The 8,509-nt window shown below is 42.2% G+C and overlaps 1 long non-coding RNA gene across 1 annotated transcript; it reads right to left on the minus strand.

Annotated features, from left to right (window-relative positions):
• Positions 1 to 4,546: 4,546 nt before the first annotated feature.
• Positions 4,547 to 6,181, minus strand: LOC137660158 (uncharacterized). The gene is made up of 2 exons (XR_011047645.1): positions 6,048 to 6,181; positions 4,547 to 5,141 (listed from the first exon to the last, which is right to left on the minus strand). It is a non-coding gene; the product is annotated as an uncharacterized lncRNA (long non-coding RNA).
• Positions 6,182 to 8,509: the final 2,328 nt, after the last annotated feature.

Here is an 8,509-nt window from a genome sequence, read left to right on the forward strand (position 1 = left end):
AGTAGGTCCCTCCTTGCTTGGAGATGTACGCCAAAGCCGTGGTGTTGTCCGAGTTCACCTCCACCACTTAGCCTTGAAGGAGAGACCTGAAGCTTTCCAGGTCAGACGTACTGCCAGTAGCTCCTTGCAGTTGAAATGCATTGTCCTTTGACTCGAGTTCCATAATCCCGAGCATTCCCTACCGTCTAATGTCGCACCCCAGCCTACGTCCGATGCGTCCGAGAAGAGAACGTGGTTGGGAGTCTGAACAGTCAGGGGAAGACCCTCTCTAAGGTTGATATAGTCCTTTCACCAAGTCAGACAAGACTTTATCTTTCCGGAAACCGGGATCGAGACCGCTTCTAGCGTCTTGTCCTTTTTCCAGTGAAAAGCTAGATGGTATAGAAGAGGACGGAGGTGTAGTCTTCCTAGTGACACAAATTGATCCACGGATGACAGTGTCCCTACCAGACTCATCCACAGCCTGACTGGGCAGCGTTCCTTCTTCAGCATCTTCTGGATGGATAGCAGGGCTGGGAGTTGATCGTCTAGTTCAGCAACGTCCTCATCAGAGGGTTCCTCATCCGAAACTGATGAGGAAACGGCAACGGAGTGGGCAACGTCTGACTCGCTGAATCCGGTCGCACTGGTGGATGCGTGACGGAGCCGGACGCAATATCATGGCACTGCTGCACAGTCTGTGAACTGTCAACAACCATGGGTGCGCGAGGAAGTACAGCGTCAACCTGAAATCTGGGTTGTGCAGTCAACACCCTACCGGGTTGCTGAGGTTGACGCACTGCGTCACAACAAGTCACCTCTGCTGGTTGTTGAACGTCTTCCTAGTGACACACTGAACGTCAACAACCACCTCCGAGCGTCGCTTAACGTCAACGTGCGACTGGCAACCCACACTGGGTCGCATCGGTGGAGGAACCACCTCAACTGGCAGACGCGAGTAGGATACCTCAGCGTCAACAGGGCGCACAACCAACCGGTTGGAAGGTTGTTGGCCAGAAGGTTCTTCTCCGCATTTAAGTCCTCTATCAAGGACACAAGCTTGGACTGCATGTCTTGCAGCAAAGCCTATTTAGGGTCTACGGGAGCAGGTGTGGCAACAGACGGGGTTAGCGACTGAGGCGGAACCATTTACCATCCCTGGAAGCCTTGTTATGTGTGACATAATAGTACAGCAAAACTTCAAAGGCTCGACAAAAGTTGAGAAGTTGACCTGTAAACAACTTGGAGCGTCTCCTGGCTAGGCGCCAGGGCGAGTCTACCAGAATTGAGAAGTCTATCTGGGCAGAGGCATGAACTCCCAAGCCGAGAACTTCTCTCGTGTCCTATCAGACTCTCGCTCTATAAGCCAGTTCAAAAGAAGGGAAATCAAAGGCTGTATCCCTAAAACTCCTCCTGGTGCAAAAACCAGTCGCCTAGCCAACGTAACGCTCTCTAGGAGAGCGAGAGAGCACTAGCTTAACAACAACGGCTTCGAAGTAGCTAGGCCTAGTGTAAGTTCTGACGTTTAGGCGAACGAGGAGCAGCAGTTACAAGATCCGGACGAAGATCCTTAAAAAATCATCATGATTTAATTAAAGTCCATAGGAGGCTAAGCAGCTTAAGGCTCCTCTCCAAATGACAGAGTCCTCAAAGGAATATCAGTAGGAGGGAGAACAGCACTTTCTCATCTACAGGAACCTTGTCCGATAAAAGCTAGGTTATCTCAGTGAGTCTCTCACTGGTGCATTAGTAGCAGACCAGAAGGCAACGTCATGTAACTGCTTGACAGTCTGTGAACTGTCAACAACTGAACTGTCAACCACAACAGGTGCGTGAGGACATACAGCACTGGTGCATTAGTAGCAGACCAGAAGGCAACGTCATGTAACTGCTTGACAGTCTGTGAACTGTCAACAACTGAACTGTCAACCACAACAGGTGCGTGAGGACATACAGTGTTCACTCGAGACTGCTTTGACTGTCTATACTGAGCAGTCAAAACAACTCTAGAATGCGGAGGTTGACGCACCGCTTCAAAACAAAACAACTTAGGTTGTTGTTGTAACTCGCGAACGTCAACGGAGGGTTCCGTGCGTCGCTGAACGTCAACATGCGGCTGGCAGGGTACACTGCGCATGGGTGGCGGGACTCTCACAGCTGGAGTGCGGGAGAAGGTAGCCTCAGCGTCAACTGAACGCACAACCGTGGTTGGTTGTAGGCTAACGGGTGCAGCGTCAACCTTCTCCGCACGAAAGTCCTGCATTAAAGATGTTAACTGTGTCTGCATGGTCTGCAGCAAAGACCACTTAGGGTCTACAGTAGCAGGTGCGGCAACAGACGGTGTTACTGCCTGTTGCGGTACCGCTTTGCCTCTCTTAGGAGGTGAGCAGTCGTCGGAAGACTGCAGCGAGTCCGAACTGACCCAGTGGCTACAACTGGGCCGTTGGACTTGCGCGGAAGGGACCGACTTGCGCTTAATAAGCTGCGAGACCTTGGTCCATGGTTTCTTACGAGAAACCTCTTCCGCAGACGAGAAGTAAATGGGCTCTCTCGTCTTTGTGTGGGTGGGGCGATCTTGGGTAAATACGCCCGAAACCACGGAGGGAAACGTCTGTTCGTTGATCAAGGCCTGACGAACCCATAAGTCGTTCGACATTACTTCTCCCCTGGGCTTGGGAGCTTGCAAGAGGTCCCGGACTAGGTGAACGACAGGCACGAACAGACGAACCCTCGGACACAACACTGTAACACTTTGCGCATATCACTTTATCACTTCGATTTTCTGTTTTGCACTTATTTCACTGAAATCGAAACTTTTACTGATTTCTACCTGAAACACGCAATTCTACCCTTCATTAAAAGGTAGTAATTGCGAAAACAGTCGTATAATGCAGCTCATTAATACTAGCAAAAACAGAAAACATATATAAAGATAAAGAATTCAGTGGCTGGGAAAGAGACTAAACACTAGTTCAAATAAACTACGATTACAATCTCTCACCGCACATAGCCTGGGGACAAGAATAAAACCCTAGAAACGTTTTACCTTCTTCCCCGTACAGCGACTAGGGAGGAGAGTAACACGAGAACAACGTTACCCGCTTGAACGGAATGTTTTTTCTCCTCTCTCTCCCTCCGTCTCTATCTCTCTCTCTCTTTCTCTCTTGATTTCGCACCTGAGAGAAGAGCCCAATTATATATCGTCAAAAAAAACATGTTATTTGGCTAAAGGAAAAAACTGAAAGGTTTTCCAAATAAAAAGTTCCTTTAAATTAGAATTTAAACCATTTAAGCTAAGAAAGAATGAACGAAACGTCAGAATCGATTTACTCTTACTGCAAAGTGAAACCGTGATACAGTCTCTCTCTATCGTAACGATAGAGCGCATGTTGAACGTCCTGAACGTCAACAACTGCGTAGTCTAAAAAACTAAACGTTAGTTCATCTTTGAAAACAGTACGAAGACTATCAAAGAAATTCTTTCATAAAACATTAAATTTAAAAAGTTTTAAATTCTTTAAAGGCTAAATACGATATAACGGGCTCAACGTTGATTAACTTCGGTTCCAAGTTAGGACCGCCTACTATCAGGAAAGGTCGCATATAAACAAAACATAAAAATTTATTTTTATATGTTTATAATAAATGGAAAGTTAATCGAAGAGGCCTAATAAAGGCGGAGAGATATAAAATATATAGATCTATAACGTGTTAAGCAAAATTACTAAAAACCTAAACACAGCGATTGTGACGCAGTTCCGGTAGGCCCTGCTGCTTCCTCCGGTGCCTTAGATGACCGCGGAGGTAGCAGCAGTAGGGGACTCAGCAGTATGAAGCTTCATCTGTGGTGGAAATGTGGGAGGTTGGGCTGTGGCACCCTAGCAGTACCAGCTGAACTCGGCTGAGTCCCTGGTTAGGCTGGAGGAACGTAGAGAGTAGAGGTCCCCTTTTTGTTTTGTTTTTTGTTGTTGTCGGCTACCCCCCAAAATTGGGGGAAGTGCCTTTGGTATATGTATGTATGATGTAAACACACTTCCGTCTAAGGGAAGGGTCGGCCATTTAAAAGTGAAAGAGAGTCCATACTCTCTTTGTCACCATAATTAAATCTATCCAAAACGAGTTCAAGTTTTGAGATGAAGATAAAACCCCTGCATGGCGAAAGCTCAAAACTAGAATAGTGTACTTCACCAAATAGTTGTGAAAACAAATCCAGTTAGTAACAGCGTATTAGTAGGTCTTGTCAGTAGCCCGACAGAGAGAAAATTGGTTCTTTGTTTACTTGGAGTACTAAGTACCTGCTCGACAGATGGCGCTGTTGATGTACACCCCCACCTGCATAGCGATCGCTGGCGTATTTTGACCGTAGGTTTTTCTGTCGAGCAACAGAGTTGCAGCTATATGATCACCGGCTAAGTTTAATATTGAAAACTTTCATATAAAGACTAAAACCTTAAAGAAAAAAACAAAACAAGAGGAAGAGTTATAAGATAGAATAGTGTGCCCAAGTGTACCCTCAAGTAGAGATTTCTACCCCAAGGCAGTGGAAGTCTATGGCACTACCTAAGACTAGAGAACAATTTTGATTTCTCACTGTTTGTTCATGACCACGGAACAGATCTGAAATGGGTATTGCACGTATGCCTGGCCTGGCACACTGTAATCCTCACGAAAAAGTCTTTGCAGTGTTCGTTCCTTCCCTTTACGCGTATTTCTTGCTACTTCGTTCAAGAATGGAGCTTTCGGACTGACTTGCTGATTCTGCAAACTATAATGAAGCTGTGGCCAGAATTTTCCAATGGGACAGAAGAGAAGACAAGTGTGCACTGGAAGTTGCATATTTATGAAAAAGTAAAAAGAAAATAAAGATAAATTTTGTAGATTCTAAACTCTGAGACTAAAATAGCAATCTGGGGGGAGCAAGATATAGCTATGCCACTATAGAATCCTCACCTAAGAGCCCAGCTTCACATTGAGATCCTCGTAATTGTTTTTTTTTGACTGGGTTATGAAAACTCATGAAATTTCGTTCACTTGAGATGTTTCTTCAGTTGTGGAAAGAGGTGATAGTCGGAGGGGATCAGGTTTGGGGGAGTAAGGTGGGTGGTCGACCAACTTGAAGCCAAAGTCGCGTATTTTCCGTAGAGTTTCATGTGCTGTTGGTGCTGTATGAGAGATTGATAAATACAAGATAACCAGTTGTAAAATAAATATGGTTCATGTATTGTTAATGATGATAGTAATATTATTTTGGACCAAACAAAATAATACGGCCGAGAACAGTATATTTCTACGTTGAATTTCCGATTAAAATTACATTTTTTTATAAGTGTAGAATGTAGTTTTTTCCTTGTCGTAACTTAGAATTCTAGTTTTGTAAACTGTGCAATTGTCGATGCTCACTAATGAAGTGTAAATTTAAAAAATATTTTTAGTTAACAAGAAGAGATCAATACCATAAGCGTGGAAAGAAAATGAAAATTGCATCTACCAGAATGATCAGCTTGGTTGATGTGTCCAGTGTCTTCTAGGAGATAGACACTCCAAAATCAAACTATTATTCTTTGGGGTAGTGCCATAGCCTCTGTATCATGGTCTTCCACTGTCTTGGGTTAGAGTTTACAGTTCTCTTGCTTGAGGGTACACTCAGGCACACTATTCTATGTTTCCTTATTTCATTTCCTCATTAAACTATTTTCCTTGTTAGAGCTAATAGGCTTATAGCATCCTGCTTTCCCTAGAAGGGTTATAGCTTAGCTAGTAATAATAATAATCATAATATTCGACTGTAAGGACACAACCCATCTAAACTAATTCAAGGTAATTAAGAACACCACTTACTTGATCTACAATATGGAATACTCACCTTTTCATAAATATGTGAAAGGGACAAATGTATCGAGTGTAAGCAAGAAAAAAGTTAACAGAATTTATACGACACACGTTAAATGTTAGAAATAATCCAAGAAATCTATTGCCTTGACTTCTCTGATCAATAGATCAGAGAAGTCAAGGCAATAGATTTCTTGGATTAAATTCCTAGATCTCCAGGTAATTTCCATTTTACCTACCAGCTATCACACTCAGGACAGCATCTTTCTCTGGTGACGAGGGGACCGAGATGTGGCCCCAAGGCTCCGATTAGACTGGAAACTGCTGGACAAACATCTGGGGTGCCGTGAAAAGCCCATCTTCCACAAGATCTGCAAAACGAAGAAATAAACATTTAATAGGTTACAAGAAGCTGTTTGTAAGTCAAATTTAGTTAGATTTTGACTTAGGGTAAGCCTAACCTGGAACCCATGACTTTGATTTCCAACTAGAAAAGTCAACAAATAGTCAGGTTTCATATGCGAATCCTCGATAAGCAGGGCATGACTATATACATTAAACTGGAAGTGTTGAAAACTCAAATATTCCTTCGGCTTATGAATATATTACAAAACCAATCTATCGTTTCAAACTTTGGTTATAAAGTTACAGAGTTGTCAAATAAAGTACACAAAAAATGCACTACAGTACATCATTCAAGATAAATTTTGCTCCATTACTAAAAATCCAATTATAAAGAGAGTATTTATACTGAAGATGTTAGTGAAACAGAAAAATTGCATAAAGAAAATAGAAATGAATCTTTCAGTCTCTAAAACAGTGTATATCTTCAGCATCAACCAAGCTGACCATTCTGCTAAATGCAATTATAATTTTTTTCTTTTTTTACATTATTGGCCTCTTTTCAACTTTTAAATGACCTTATTTTCTCTACACTTTTAGGCTTTTGAGAGTATGAAATTCTTATAGTAGCATTTACATAAAATATTTCTAATATACTTTTAAGCATAAAATAATTCCAGGGTTGTGTAAAATTACTTAAAAACCAAAACTATTAATGCTATAAATCCCTCCAAATTTTAACTAGTTCACCAATCCTTTCAAAAGACACTTTACTCCAATCCTTAAGGACACTTTACTCCAATCCTTAAGTATTTTTCAGTTCAACTTTGATGCAGCATTTCCTTCAATTAATAGTACGCAGGTACTTATTGCATTGTAATTCTTACATACATACATAACCAAGGCACTTCCTCCAATTTTGGGGGGTAGCCGACATCAAACAAATGAAACAAAAAAGGGGACGTCTCCTCTCTATGTTCCTCCCAGCCTGACAAGGGACTCAACCGAGTTCGGCTGGTACTGCTAGGGTGCCACAGCCCCCCGTGATAAAAACAATTAGAATAGCGCCAATGTATCCCTGCGTGTCGTAAGAGGCGACTAAAAGGGACGGGACGAGGAGGTTAGGAACCCCCTCTACTGTATTATAATCCTGTGAGACATCATTGTAATTCTTAAATCAAAAAAATTATAGCGATGTTAAATGGTTGAAATATAAGGGCAATAACTCATAAGTTTTATAAAGCCAATTAGAATGCAGTAATAAGAGTCATGAAACTTGACATTGAGAAATGTACAGACTTGAAATAATAAAATCACAAAATGGCTGTGAAAATCGCAATATGATATACAGTACACCCAGAGAAGGTATCTATATATATACTCATCCTAAAGTTTAATATGGCTTTGATAAAGAACTTTGTATAGAGTTGTAGACAAAATTGGGATTACTGTATTATCCCTTCTACCCCCAATGGACGCACTGGTACGTTTCACACAACTCATCCCTTAACCCCCATGGACGTACTAGTACGTCCTTGCAAAAATCTGCTATTTGCATTTTTTTTTGCATGTTTTTGATAACTTTATGAGAAACTTCAGGCATTTTCCAAAATAATGAGACCAACCTGACCTCTCTATGACGAAAATTAAGGCTGTCAGCTCAATCTAAAAAAAAAATATTGCAAAACGTGCTTGAAAAAGAAAAACGCCTTGTGGTTAAGGGTTGGAAAGTTCCAAATAGCATTGGGGGTAAAAGGGTTAATGCAGTTATTAACTAGAGTGACACAGTCAAGACCAAATTTGAACTCTTATGTAGTGTACAGTACCGTAGTGATTATTTTATCAACTGATTAGTGACCATATTGAGGAAGTCTAAATTTGAGTAATATTTATGATAAGGTTTCTTCTTTTGGAGGGGTATATTAATAATCTAGAAATTTTTACAGGAATTGATTGATTGATTGATTTAAAGTTTTCAGGCATCCTGACATCTGAGGTCATTGACGCCGATTACACAACCCACTGCCAAATTCCCGAGGAAGAGGAGGCAGAAGAAAGGTGGGGGAGGAAGTTTAACAGCCCCTTACATTACAGTAGCAGCAGCCAACAAGACAGCAGGTACAATGGAGTGACACCCAACGGACATGCTGGCACTTGCACCTCCCTCTGTACCCCCAACCTCACCCCCACAGCACTAGAGACAGGGGCCAGAGGCGACAGTATTCCAAATGAGGTTGTTAGCTCGTGTTTCCCATATCGGGATCCTAATGGCAGCTCGGAATATGAACCATCAGGACTGTCCTACCAGATAAGACCATTCGAGTGCTGATTGATGCAGGTTCTAGTGTTTTGCTATTGA

This window comes from Palaemon carinicauda, chromosome 20 (genome assembly GCF_036898095.1).
Source record: "Palaemon carinicauda isolate YSFRI2023 chromosome 20, ASM3689809v2, whole genome shotgun sequence".
NCBI lineage: Eukaryota > Metazoa > Arthropoda > Malacostraca > Decapoda > Palaemonidae > Palaemon > Palaemon carinicauda.